This window comes from Panicum hallii, chromosome 6 (assembly GCF_002211085.1).
Source record: "Panicum hallii strain FIL2 chromosome 6, PHallii_v3.1, whole genome shotgun sequence".
In the NCBI taxonomy this organism is placed as follows: domain Eukaryota; kingdom Viridiplantae; phylum Streptophyta; class Magnoliopsida; order Poales; family Poaceae; genus Panicum; species Panicum hallii.
The window spans coordinates 34,123,148-34,135,976 of NC_038047.1; positions in this window are offsets into that span (position 1 = coordinate 34,123,148).

Genomic DNA, 12,829 nt, shown 5'->3' on the forward strand with positions numbered 1-12,829 from the left:
GTAGATCTGCTAGTTACTTGATTGTTTCTTGGTGCTCTTTCATCATGTGTAGATCTGCCTGTTTCCTTGATCTTTTTGCCTAATATTTATGGTATTGTTGTAGGTCTGCCAGATCTGTTCAAATGTGATGTAAAATGGCTGTTTTCGAGCTCTCAGTAGTGGTCCGTGATGTGTTTTGGCACATGGTGGCACATTTCATATGACGCAGCCATGCCATATTATCTTTCATTAGATGCAATATTTCATCAGCAACAACACTACTTTATGAATTGATTGTTTCCACTTTCCCTCTATTATATGCCATGTTGTAGCCATGGATCCAGCAGAGATGCGTCTCATGATGGTGCATAGGGGAGCTGCGGTAGTTGTTGGTCTGTATACTTGGTTCCTTGCTAGGCTTAGGAGTCAATCTCATCCATCCATCACCTATGGTCCAATATCTGCTAGAGATGAGCAGTGCCAAAATAACCTAGCCTACATCTACAACTCCACTGATACCCAATGTGTTCATCTTTTGAGGATGAGAAGGACCCCATTTTACCAACTTTGTGATCTGTTTCGGTTTAGAGAGTTACTGAAAGATACAATTCACTGCAACATTGAGGAGCAAGTTGCCATGTTCCTACATGTTGTATGTCATAACCAAAGGTTCACTTGCATAAACCTTTCCTTTAGAAGGTCCATAAAGAAACCATCAATAGCCACTTCCAAGAAGTTCTCTATGCAGTTGGTGAGCTAAGAACTGAGATGATAGTGCCAGCTTCTTCCGCGGAACCTCCTAGAATCCAAAACAGCTTCAGGTGGTATCCCTATTTCAAGGTTAGAATAATTGAACCCACTAGCACACTTAATTAAGTGAAGTCATAATATTGAGATGAAGTGCTCACTTATATACAATGATGTAGGACTGTGTGGGTGCAATTGATGGAACTCATGTATTGGCAAGGGTTCCAGCCAAACATAGAGCAACATTTCTAGGAAGGAAAGCACACAACCACACAGAATGTTCTAGCAGCAGTAGATTTTGATCTAAGATTCACATATGTCTTGGCTGGGTGGGAGTGCTCTGCACATGATGATCTTATTCTTGCTGATGCCCTCCAAAGGACCGATGGGCTTAAGATTCCTCAAGGTAAATACACAGTAGGCCACCACATGAATTCATGAAATCCAAATACTATCTTGTCATCTGATCCTACTTACCTTACATTTGTTAGGAAAATTCTACTTGATAGATGCTGGGTATGCCTGCAAACCTGGATTTCTCCCACCATGTAGAGCCACTAGGTATCATCTCAGGGAGTATGGGACTAGGGCTCCACAAATGCCAGAGAGCTATTCAACCTTAGGCACTCATCACTCAAGAGTGAGTGTGGAGAGGGCATTTGGTGCCTTGAAGAATAGGTTCAAGATTTTGTATAACAAGCCTTTCCATCCCTACCCTACCCAAGTAAAGCTAGTGCTTGCCTGTTGTATCCTACACAACTGGATCCTCAGGCGTGGTCTTGATGATCATGTACCTGCAGAAGCAACTTGGGAGCCAAACCCTTCCCGATGAAGCTGTACCCAATGAGCCAATGATCAGATACAGGACAATAGTTCCTGGGCTGCCAAGAGAGATGCCTAGGCTAACCAAATGTGGGCTTATAGGGGGAACAACAGGAACTGAATTGTTTGATGTAATCTTTAATTTCTGGTAGTGCTGTTGTCTATTGATTTATTCATCTATGATGTAATGAACAGGTGCTACTACCTAAGACTACCTACTAGAGCAATGATGAACCATTTTAATATTCAATCTACTTGTTGTGTGCCTAATTCAGTTCAATTCCTTCATTGTTTGTTGATTGATAACATCGTTGGATGTTATACCTGAATTACTTGTATTCATGCCATGGGATTGGATGTTTTCATTTTAATGGATAGGGATGGCCGACATACCTAATGTTGTGGGGGCTGGTGGACCTGAGGTTGAGGAGGTTGTGGGTGGGGCTGAGGCCAATGTGGCTCAGGCCAATAGGGCTGGTGGACCTGGTAGACTGACATGGAAAAAATGTCATGTCTGGGTTCATCTTGCATGGCTTTTCTGATCTGGTGGGGCAGGTCTGAAAACTGACAAGGGATTCAAGGAAGTGCATCTGAACCAAGTTGCCATGAAGCTTTTGGAGTTTAGCAATGTGGAAGTGACCGGTACATAGGTGTACAACCATTTGCGCAAATGGAGATCCAGGTGGCAGAAGATATGCAGGCTGTAGGACCTTAGTGGTGCCATATGGGATGAAGACAACTTTGTCATTTCACTGAATGATGAGCATTTCAATGGACACATCAAGGTAAACAAACATATCTACCATCAGTTACTGTTATAGCTTTTTGTTACTCAATCCATTCCTGTCCAGAACATTGATAATCCTTATTGGATCACCCAAAAGATGCTGAGTTCCTGAACACTCCTCTAATCAACTACCTTCCAATGCAAAACATATTTGGGAGTGAGGTTTGCAACTGGTAGGTTTGCAATGGGATCCAATGAAGCCCTTGGTGAACCTCAAGACCAGGAGACCATTGATGTGGATGTTGAAGCTCCCAAGACCCCAATGGGTACACAGAATGTACCAGCAGCTGATGGCAAGGGCAAGGGTGAAGCATCTTCAAGTGGTCTGGAGAGGAAGAGGGGTTTATCTGAAGGAAAAGGCCAAATGTATGGTGGTCTGATCAAGTCTGTGGATGGACTCTCTAGTGCTATCAGGGCTGGAACTCCAGGGATTTATAGGGCAGTCATGGATGTGCCAGATTTCTACAAGGAAGCCCAGATGTTCTGCCTGAACTACCTGATGCTCAATAAGGGGATAGTTGAAATTTTCTTGGAGATGGATGAAAGGGACAAGGGATTCTAGATGAGGGACCATCTCACCACTCACAGCTTCTATGGTTGATGAGATGAGAGCTCAACCCATGGGCTACTGACTTCTTCTTTGGAAGCTTAACTAGCTATCATTCGATTGACTTAGATTAGCTGAGTATGTCTATTTAGGACCATTACACCAGTATCATTGTGAAATGCTAGACTTGAAGCATGTAATTAACACAAGCAAAGCATGCATACATGCATACTAAAACATTTGGTATGCAACTTATGCATGGTGCATACCTGAACTTCATTTGTATGCCTGATACATGTGCAATCAGCTGAATTTGCTTGCTTAATCTGATCCCTGTTGTGTCCTGTGATTTGTATGTGTGTTTTTATCTTGATCCTGACTGTTTATTCAATTTTTAGGACCAATACAACTAGATACGTTGTCTTCTAGGAAAGGAAACTTGGTGTTTATGGTGACTGGGGTTTATGCCAAGCTCAGGTTTCAGGTTTCAGCAACACCAACTACAAGAAGTACAAGACAATGGAGGAAGCATTTCATGCATATGAATCATTTATCCTAGCTACCCGTGGAACACTTGAGCATGAGATACCAAAAAAATGCACCGGGAACAACCCAGCTATTGAAACCAACATCATCTTGGAGTGGAAGGATGTAGTGATAGCACTTTTGTTGGTTGGTGTATTTGTAGTCCTGCTGACGTACTCCAGGAAGTGAAGTCATGGACCTTCTTTGCCACCATGGAAAATTGATAATTGGGAACTTCTAATATGTATCCATGTGTTCAACAAATCAATGGAACTGGTCTATTTGCATGAAAAAGTTCTTACTTCCAAACAGATTCATTCATTCCTAACATATGTAGTAATTCCAAACACATTCAATGGTGCAAATGCCATCAATATAGCCAAGACCATTCAGCACTTCCAAGTTCATGAACCAGTTCACTAAACTTTACAAAGCACGGCATGCAAGCCAAAATAAGTGGTACATGTCCACAAAAACCACTGTTGGCGTTTCTTATGCCCAAATAGAATATGTATTCCGCAAGCGCACAGAATCACCGATGTAGCACTTCACCTTGGAGTATTCCATGGTATCATAAATTTCCTCGGGGAAGCACTATGGTTTAAAGAGTATCGAAGAAACGAGTGATAAACTTTACTAGAGATATCAACCAACTAATATAATTGGGGGGGGGGGGTAAACTAGATATGATAAGATAGGATAAAGGCCAGTGATGACCGTCTGACATATGAGACTCCAAACCTTAGAGCGGTAAGCAGCTGGGAGGGCAACGAGCAAGAAAGACTCCTAAAACACTTCTAAACTAACAAGCTAGCCTCACTAGACTAAACCCTACTTCTAACAAGCTATTGGGATCCTAGAGCTTACTTCGGCAGCCAGAGAGAGGAAGGACTACAGAAAGGGGTGAGAGAGGAGTCATATGGCAAACATCAACTACTGTATGAAAACACCCGTACGTGATGGACTACGACGGATGGACAGGGCTGTCACCACCTGCCAACTACCACACTAAGCCAGACACCACATCTGCACTCGTTGTTAGGATTTCTCTTGAGGCCTTCAAGAGAAATCCCCTTCAACCTAGGGGACTAACTTGAGTTCCCTAGTCCGGGCGAGAAAACCCGCAAGGTAAGATCCCGATAAAACAAGAAAGCTAACAAAACCTAAGCTAGAGGAGAGAACTTCCGCACACAAGTTGGATAACTTGGAAACATAAATAAATGCGGAAAGTAAAGCTGACTCAAAAAGATAAAGAAGATAACTTATATTGATAAAATGTCAAAGGGAAAGATACAAGAGCTATACCGGACTTCCAACGACTACTCCGGAATCCCGAGACAAGCTCGACCTGACTATAACTCCAAGACTACTAAACCTAATGCTAGAAAGTGAAATGAGTGAAGATAACTCCTTGGTGTGTACTTTACAAGCTGTGATGCCCCTCTATTTATAGTGCGGAGGTGATGAGGAAGATGTCGGTAAAACAGTTGTGGCGGTTGCGTGAATCCTAAGCCGGCCGGCCTAGGATGGTGGCCGCGTGGCACCGCCTTTCTCCTAGACACTTCTGATGCTCTCCTGGTGTCGGTGGAGGTGACATCTCAGGTATTTGCTCGAATCTTGCATGCAAGTGGCCCTTCAATCCATGGGTGAAGCCTTTCGGGTCATTGGATCAAACCGTCTTCAAGTGCATGGCTCAGGATTAGTTGGAGTGTGTTTTCTTTCCCTCTAGATCAATGACGTGGCCATTCGTGGAGGTGCCAGGCCGGCAGGCCTTAGGAGGCTGGTCGGCCTAGGTTTTCACCCATTTTGCCTGAAATTGATGCCACGTACCCTTGCAATCACAACTCATCCAAAACTTGTGGAACTTGATTAGTTTTAAAAAATATGTATGGAACATGGTGCAAAGCTCTATTTATTCCCGAGAAGTTGACAAACAAAGTGTGATTCAATGGCTGTCAACACACTCTCAAGTTTAAACTTTTGCTCGTCCTCGAGCAAAGCTAAAACTTAGGCTCGGTGGATCAGGAGTTGCGTCAATGGTCACCCCCTGCAGGTACATTGTGCACAACATATTACCCTTCCTGTATGTAGATTGAATAAGTTGGCTTGTACCTTCATTTTTGGAGTGTGGGGCTTATTCGCATTTTGAAGGGATATGAGGTGGGCTACGCTAGCGATAAACAAAAATTTCCACCGCATAAACCAGAAAAACTGCTGTTATAGATCATGGAATTACCACTAGACGCGCGGGAATGGAACTTCTGTAGCGCGTCGGTCACCAGCAGTGCAGTTGCAAGACCTTCTCACATGCGGCTTGTCCTCGTGCAGCAAATGCAACACCTCCAAGGTATCCACATGTATGGGGAAGAAGCGTTGCACTCCAGACTGCTAGGTCCGCGAGGGCAACCGTGGGCGCAGGCGTGGGAGGCGGCTGCCAGCAGGAGTGAAATTAGGGTTAGCCTCTCCATGCGCCCCCACCCCTTCTTTTATAGGCGCCCACAAATCGGCTTCCTCACCGAGGCCCATTAGTTTACCTAAGCCCAGTCTAATTCAAATCATATTCTCATTAGGCTTCCAGCCCCTTAAGTGTGTGACCCTATGGGCTCATGCGCGAATAGACATGGCCCGAGTATTCCTTCTTGACCAATAGTTGACAGTGGCCTCTAGCAAGACGTGTCAACTCCTATGCGCGTGCAAAGATCATATCAAACGAGCCATCACAATCTCATATACATGCTATTCCCTTTGCCTCACGATATTTGGTCTAGCTCCAAGCTGACCTCTCTTTCTTGATGCCGTGATCTGGAATCCTTGGTTAATACTTGACCCTAGCACGGCCATGCATTTCTTGATCCGATCACTCGAGGGGCCCAGAGATATCTCTCTCAAGCAGAGAGGGGCAAATCCCATCTTGACTGACCATGTCTCATAGCATACTTCTTGACAAACCCGAGAACCACCTTTATGACTACCCAGTTACGAAATAGCGTTTGATGGCTCCTAAGTAGGTCGGTTCACATCTTGAGTACATGCGACAATCTCAGGTCTAAGGACACAGTGTACACATTATGTAATGAAAAATCACTATTTCTCGAGTTGGGTCGGTCTAGCCTCATGTCATACATGCGCCCACATTATTAGTTTGACATCTCCATGTCTATGACTTGTGAAACACAATCATCAACTAATACATGTGCTAGTCTAATATTCATATGTGTCCGTACATGAACTCCGACTAGAAACAACTTTAGAATAACCATACAAGTAAAGAGTCTTACAAATAATTCACATAATTGCTAATCAATACAAGTTGCCTTTCATGGATATTCAATGAACACATAATACATCATGGATACAACAAAATATGATCATCTCTGTGATTACCTCTAGGGCATATTTCTAACACATTTCATCCCTCATTTTGAGTGGTTGAGAGGCTAAACAGTCTGCACCAGAGTATTTCCTACTTCCTGTTCAGGTTCCTTTCTCGGATTTTTTTGCAAGTTTTTCAAAAGTGGTTTAAGATTCCCCGAAGGTGCTCTCAAATCGCTCAAAGTGTATAGTCCTCACCATGATCGATCGACTATATTCTTCCTACTTCTAAGGCTTATACATGGAGTTTCATGGGTAGGAAGTGTGTAGCATACATTGGTTACCTTTGTTGCCGAGCCGAGGCATGGTTCACAAGAGGTTGGTACCGTATCAAATCCTAATCTTATGAAAATGGATGATGTCAGGGAACAGGGAGAAATGGATTCATAATTGGAAATTTTGGTCTTTTATTTGTACTCATTTCTGATTTTTGGAGAGGTATGGGTCTTTGCCTTCGTTTCTTGTTTTTTTCTCACCAACTCTTTTTTTTAAGAAGATGACCCAAACTCTCATGGCAGATGTAGAAGCTGAAGCGCATCTAGGCCGATAGATGCACATGGTAAGTTTCGGTGATTAATGACAATCGTATAACGTGTGTTTTGAAGGCAACATGAAATAATGGTTATGTCACACATGAAATATGAAAGGAGACCCCTTAATTTGCATTGAACTGCGTGTCAAGGACTCGGACATGAAGATTTAGGACCTTTCTAGTATCAAGTGTCATAAGGAGACGAAGGACACTTGATTTAGTTCAAGGTTTATAGTCTTTAGTCTTTGACTGTACTATTAAGGGGGTTCTTGAGTTAGTAGCTTGACCTATAGAGAGTTGGCCTAGAAATCATGCACACTTGCTCAAGCTCAGTATTAGACAACTCAAAGAAGCCAAAGCAACACTTGGAAGAAGAAGAAACTCGAAGAAAAACTTAACTCCAAGTTCATTGCACAAAGGGTAGAAACATTCAATGGTTCGGTTAAATCGACGCCCTGAAAAATGAATGGGTCGGTGCATTGGTGATTCAATTCAAGACCAAGATAGAAAAACACAGTAGCACCAATTAAATCGATGTGGTGCTTAGAGTCATCGGTGCATTAGTCAGGCGATTCCCCAGTATCTATGTTTTGCCTCAGAAGTTGATTGGGAAAATTCTCTTAAGCACCGGTTAAACCGACGAGCCTACCAGAGGCGTCGGTGCATTAGTGGAGTTACTCAGTACCTATGTTGGAGTGGCAAAAGCCTTGGGCTGGTATCTTCTTCAGCACCGGTTAAACCGATGACCCGTCATTGACGTCAGCAGTAGGAGGCTGTCAGAATTCCAACAGCTACTATCTAAGCTTAGTGTGACCGGTTGAACTGATGCAGGTGACCGGTTTAACCGTCGCTTTGTACTTTTTAGGAAAGGGATAGCCAACGGCTACAGCTTGATCTTTAGCCTATATATACCCCTTCCCCGGGGAATATGAGCTGCCTTTGACACCCTGAATACATGAGGCCACTCCAGAGCAAAAGAGAAACACTTGAAGCCATGAGAAGAAGAGTTTGAGCTTGAGAGTTGATCATCTCACAAAGAAAACATCCATTCTTGAGTAGAAAGTGTGCTTGAGCTTAGGGCTAGCTTAGTGTAGGTGAAGTGAAGGCATAGGAGCTTGTTACTCTTGGCGCTTGATGGCACCTAGACGGTCTTGGTGACTCGGAGGCTCTTGGTGAGCTCGTGGAGTTTGTGGGGGGGCCCAAGAAGAAGAAATTGTGCATGGTTTGAAGCTCACCGCTCCAGAGATGGAGAAGGAGCATTCTTAGTCAGCACTTGCTTCTTTGTGATGCAAGGGAGCTTAACCCTTAGTGGGTGCTCCAATGTGGATTAAGGGGCAGTGTCAACTCCTTGATACCACGGGAAAAAATCCGGTTGTCTCGTGTCTCTCTCTTACATTCAAGCATTTATTTTGGTTTACTTGTTGCAATCCTTGCTTGCTTGTTTGATATAGTAGGATTCTTCCATGCTAGTATGCTCTCTTGACTAGGACATATACTTGTTAGTGTGATCTTATGTAGGCAATATGAGCATGTTAGTGTGTTTGCCTACCTAGGTTGTTTATCTTTGTGTGCTCTAGTTGATAGATTCAAATTTCATAGGTTGGGCAATACTAGTTGTAGTTTAATGACTTGATAGAAATTGAAAAAGTCCCAATCAACCCCCCCTTCTTGGGCCACAATCCTTTCAATTGGTATCAGATCCTAGGCTCTCTTTTATAGGCTTAAAATCATAGAGAATGGCCCCTGGGGGTAGTAGCGGACCGCCCAAGTAAGATGAAAGTTGTGCCCTCGTCGAGCACGGTATTGGTGAAGTTGAAGGACGCCTTCAAGTTCTCTGGTGGATGCTCGATGAACACCCCTACCTGGTGCGGCAGTTGTCGGTGTTTTACTACCACGCCCACCGAGGGATACCCCCGAGGTGGTGAGTTTGTAGGTAGGGTGTCGCTGAGATCAGAAACTCGAAGGTGTAAGGAATATAAAGTTTAGATAGGTTCGGGGCGCCGAGAGCGTAATGCCTTACATTCTGTGTGGTTTGTATTGCCTTAAGTGTTGATCGGTTGATCTTCTGTTTGGAGGGGGTCCCTGTCCGCCCTTATATAGTCTGGGGGGGCAGGTTTACATGGAAATCTTAGTCGGGTACGAGCCTAGGAGTCCTACCCAAGTACTTTTCTGGTAGTTTTCTATCGTCTCCGACTAGTTTTATTGCTATATGAGTAGTCCTACTACGCTACAGTTACAACAGATGTAGAGCGTGGGCCATGTCTCATCCCTTATCCTAAAAAATGTACGCTATGTGCACAGTCCCGTGGGCCCGGGTCTGACACCTATGATATGAACACTAGCCTGTGTCGGTCGCTAGATTGCCATGCTAATAGGACTCTGGTAAAAGTCGAGTTATTTCCTGTCACTCGCGAGATATAGGAGTTGCTTGTTTTACCTATGTTGGAATCATAAGGTCGACGAACGGGGCTATGTTACAATATTCCTGTTGATGATTGAGGCCCTGTCTGTTTAGCGAAAATGCTATGGTCGCAGTGTGTGGTAGTGGTGGTTAAGTTTTTGAACGTACTAACCACATGCCGAAAATATGGTAATCGGTAAGCTTAAGTACCTGATTCTGATTGAACCGGTGCGTGGACATACCTCCCACCGTCTTGACGCCGTTCCCATGGGCACATGGTGAGTGCAAGAGCAGCCACGGCCTAGCGTCGTACCATAGTTTGTGGACCTCTGTACTCAAGGACGGCGGCCCTATTCCATGAAACAGGAATAAAGGGGAAAAGTTGCACATGTGACTTGTGAGTAACCACATGACATGTGTTTAGGTTTCCCTTGCAAGATTAAGAAATTCGATTCGAATCATCTATTTCTCGTGGCCATTGAGACTACTTAACCCATTTACCACATAGAGTAAGAAGAGGAACAATGATGATGATTAATCTGGTTGGATGCTTAATTAATTATTTCTACCATGCATGATTTGGATAGTTGCTTACCTAGAATGGTTAATCAATTAGAACTTGCTGCTAAAACTTGAAAGCAAGGACTCACTCGTAGATGCTTTTTGGCAAAAACAACCCTCAGCCAAAAGCCTTGCATGTCTAGGAGTCGGCTAAGTATATACCACTAGTCGGGTTAGCCTTGCTGAGTATTAGTATACTCAGCCTTGCTTGTGGCTTTGTTTTCAGGTGAGACCTTTGAGGACATGTTGCTAGTTTGACTTGGCCGTGTACTCTTCCTTCTGGTTGGTTGGTGGAATGGGATGCGTCCTCGGCCAACGATGATAACGTTGAATGATGTCATGTACGGGCTTCATCATGATATCTTGTATCGTCGTTAGAACTATCATTTATTTTCCGCTACACTATTAAACTCTGAAAGTACTTGTCTATGAATATTTTCAAACTTGATTTGTAATAATAATTCATGTTGAACTCTGTGATGTAAAATTTATGGATTGTTGTAATCTCTGGGCTCACCTTCATGTGGGTTGTATGTATGCATTGTTCGATCGAAATTCCAGTGGTTGCATCGGGATGTTACCCGACAGACTGTAGTTTTACTCCATTTTAAGTGCGTGTTAGCCCGGATTGCCTCTATGGTGATGGTTAGCGCACTTAAGCTGGATTAATTCGTACGGTTCTACCATAGCGGTTTCAGGTCAAGTTGTCCATGGCAAGTTTGCACCTCGGTGCAATGATATTCAAAATCCAGCTCTTCGTTTGATGCACAAATGGTTGGCCATCACCCTCTTCCCAAGGAATGATGTTTGGCCCATGCACAATAATGAGTTGATGATCCTAGATGCCATGGCCAACAAGATCAAAATCTCCACCGTAAAGGCAATGATTAAGCAATGGCTTATGAATTTCAAGATGACGGGTCCTACTGAGTGCACTTCTTTGATAACTCGCATCGCTTCGAGCATGGGGACCTTAGATGGGAATGTAATTCCTTTCATTGAGGACCCCCATGTTCTTATCGACGAGTCTTACTTGATTTATGCTCGCACACTCAAGAAAGGCCTGAATGACTCTTTGATTTTCTTCTCCTTGGGCTATGCAAATGAGATCCCGTTAGCAAACGCGGGGTACCATTTGTATAACTGCCGGTCACTAACCATCCCTCTTGTCTCACAAGAGGTGGCACGTAGACATATTTTGTTTCTGGTTTGCCTGGCAGGATGACACGAAGCAGAGCCAGAAGAGAAGCAGCATCGACTCCACCACCTCCATAGCCTCAGCCATCATATCCACATGAGGCAGGTGGGTTGTCATGGCATAGCGCGAGTACCGACGAGTAGGCATGGCAAGCCCCAGCAGGCCGGTCCACCAGCTCCAGCTCCAGTGCTGTCTCACACCTTGCACGACGCACGGCCCCGAGTTGAGGATTCAACTCCATCACTTTCTTGTCGATCGAAACCCACCGGCGAACAACGACAGGCAACACGAGGAGCCGGGAGGCTTCCGGGACGGCTGGTGGGCCCCGGTCCCTCGGTCAACGGCCCAGTGATCTGGCGCGCACCCTGGCTTGGAATTGCTAGGCGTGCCACCTGATCCTGCACCCGATCAGGAAGGTGTGATTCGTGAGATTCCTGTAAGCACAGACACTTGCAAAGATTAGTCCGAGCCGTGATCGGCTCATCGCTCCTCCCCGGTATCGGCTATAAAGAGCCGATTGCATCAATACCGGATCGGATCTTCGGGACAGATAACGTACGTATATGATAACGAGATAAAACTTGCTCTATAGATATCAATCCAATCCAATCTACGATAACTAAGCCCTCACTACACGATCGGAACATCCTACACGTGATTGAGCCTAACGAATACGCAAAGCATCGAAATAAACAACCTAAACAGAGATCCTAAAAGAAGCTAAAGAGCCGATTCCTAAGGAAACCTCTACTCAGGCTAAGATCCGATACTAACATACCGCCGGAACTTTCAACCCGTTTGCAAGGCCTAATCGTGCACATATTGAACTAAATCCTTAATAAATAGAAACTAGCCATAACAGATCGGATCTATCAATATAAACAAAGCAAGGCCCGGCCATTGCATCCATGATCAGACACAATGATCGCGGAGCGTGCAAGAATAATGAACAGAGCATGATCACGATACAAATAAAATAACATTACTCTATGCGCGCTATGATAACTAATGCTACTCGCCATCTACAAGGCTTCAGAACGAGCAACATATGAAACAAACAAGCAAGGGCAATACGCCCCTGATCACGCAGAGCGTGATCGGGGCCGCATGGCACTTACCTGATGAAAAAACCTGTGACAGGGGAGGCGATGTGCCGTGAGTTGTTGATGAATGATCTCTCTCTCTTGTTTATTCGTGGTACATATTTATAGTCCGTAGACTTGTTCTCTTTAACTAACCCTAACCAAACACGACACGAATCCTAACTGCCTAAATCTGAGTTCACACGGCCTTACTGGCCCCAAACACCCGTACGGGATCCGATTTGCAAGCTTGCCATAACCTTCTCCTAGGCCCAT